The 2,217-nt window shown below is 48.1% G+C and overlaps 1 long non-coding RNA gene across 1 annotated transcript in view; it reads left to right on the top strand.

Annotated features, from left to right (window-relative positions):
* LOC109298663 overlaps positions 1–2,217 on the top strand; it is a 15,285-nt gene that overhangs the window by 3,550 nt on the left and 9,518 nt on the right. The window contains exon 2 of the long non-coding RNA XR_002097673.1: positions 543–549. This is a non-coding gene — a long non-coding RNA (uncharacterized LOC109298663). The remainder of the gene's footprint in view (positions 1–542; positions 550–2,217) is intronic.

Here is a 2,217-nt window from a genome sequence, read left to right as displayed (position 1 = left end):
CTTGAAAGCACAGAGGCGGGAAGGGATCTTGGAGTCATTATTGACTCCAAGATGAACATGAGCCGCCAATGCCAGACTGCAGCCAGCAAGGCCAGCCACACTTTGTCATGCATCCAAAGATGTATCTCAAGCCTGTCCAGGGAGGTGATGCTCCCCTTCTATGCGACTTTGGTCAGGCCGCAATTGGAGTATTGCGTCCAGTACTGGGCGCTGCACATCAAGAGGGATGTGGCCAGCCTGGAGACGGTTCAGAGGAGGGCCACCTGCTTGGTGAGAGGGCAGCAGGACAGGCCCTATGAGGAGAGACTGAGGGACCTGAATTTGTTCAGCCTCAGCAAGAGGAGGCTGAGGGGGGACCTGGTGGCTGCCTACAAACTCATCAGGGGAGATCAACAGCAAATAGGTAGAGCCCTTTTCTCCCCAGCACCACCTGGGGTGACAAGGAACAATGGTAATAAGCTGATGGAAAATAGGTTTAGGTTAGAGATCAGAAAGCAATATTTTACAGTTAGGGTGGCCAAAATCTGGAACCAGCTTCCCAGGGAAGTGGTCCTCACCCCTACCTTGGGCAAATTCAAGAGGAGGTTGGATGATCACCTGTCTGGGGTCTTGTGAACCCAGGTTTAATTCCTGCCTGTGGCAGGGGATCAGGCTAGATGATCTGTTCAGGTCCCTCCTGACCCTAGATACTATGAAACTATGGAGAAGGATTGTTAAACCAGGAAAGTAAGAGTCATCTAGGGAAGTGGTGAGATCTAGGAAGGACTTATTCTTGGTGGTGTCCTGGGTGAGGGTGAGTTTGGGTTCATTTAGCCATTTTTGCCAAAGGGAAAGGGGCAGTGATGGCCTTAGAGCCAGAGAGGCAGAGTAACTGAGGGCTGGTGAGCTCTAGGCTGAGGACAGGCTCAGGCTTTGAACTTTGTTGGCCTAAAAGTGATGACCCTGCAAAATTCTCAAATCTGGAATGCCAGAGATGACAACAGAGCCCTTTGCGACATCCTCCAATTCAAATACCACATGAGCATCTGAGTCTCTCTATTGATAGAGTCAGCCCAGATTACAAGAATAGATAATACACCTGCTTAGCAACTGGTGTTAACTCCGTCTGTGCTTATTTATGAGACAGCTTTGTTTGTATAAACAAGTGAACACATTAGACTTCCCAGCCTTAACCTCTGTCAGTAGGTTGCATCCCAAGGGTACAAATGCTATTTTATGCCTGCTTACTATTTTAAATACATTAAAGTGAATGAATGATTACAGAGGCTCTCTTTGTAAGTAGAAGCTGAAGCGCTTGTGTGTGTGTGTGTGTGTGTGTGTGTGTATGTGTATACACATACACACACACATACACACTTTGGAAGAAAAATGTGAAGTAGAGACACTGTATCAGAGGTGTATTCCATTAGCACTCTTTTATTGCATTTATTATTTATCACTAGGGTAAAAGGAAGCAATCCCAGCTAAGAAAAGAAATCTGAAGTATATCTGCATGGAAGTGATAATTCCTGTTGAGCAATCAACCTATTTGTATTCCCAGAGTGCCTTTGCTCCCAATTAAGAAACTGCTTGGTAGTTTTTCCTACAAACAATTTAGGAGACCTTAAAGACCCCCAGGGTAGGAGCCAGCACCACTTCCCTAGGAAGTTGGTTCCAGCTCCTAGCCGCCCTAACTGTGAAGTAGTTCTTGCGGATGTCTAATCTAAACCTACTCTCCAATAACTTGTGTCCATAATTCCTTGTTATGCCAGGGGGCGCTAGGGGAAACAGTGTCTCCCCTAAACCCTTCTGGTCCCCCCTAGTGAGTTTATAGACAGTCACCAGGTGCCCCCTCAGCCTTCTCTTGTGAAGGCTGAACAGGTTTAGGTCCTGCAGTCTTTCATTGTAGGGTCTGCCCTGTTGTCCCCGGATCATGCGGGTGGTCCTCCTCTGGACCCTTTCAATGTTGTCCACATCCCTCCTGAAATGGGGCGCACAGAACTGGACGCAGTACTCCAGCTGTGGCCTGACCAGTGTCGCATAGAGGGGGAGGATCACCTCCTTGGCCCTACTTGAGATGCGCCTGTGGATGCACAACAAGGTCCGGTTAGCCCTGCCAACCGTGACCTCGCATTGTTGGCCCATGCTCATCTTGGAGTCAATAATGACTCCAAGATTCCTTTCTACCTCTGTGCTCTCAAGAAGGAAGTTTCCCATTCTATAAGTGTGCTGCTGGTT

This window comes from Gavialis gangeticus, unplaced genomic scaffold (genome assembly GCF_001723915.1).
Source record: "Gavialis gangeticus isolate Ggan-Ray unplaced genomic scaffold, GavGan_comp1, whole genome shotgun sequence".
Classification (NCBI taxonomy): domain Eukaryota; kingdom Metazoa; phylum Chordata; order Crocodylia; family Gavialidae; genus Gavialis; species Gavialis gangeticus.
The sequence above is the reverse complement of the archived record's forward strand: the minus strand, read 5'-3'. Positions and strand labels throughout refer to the sequence as shown.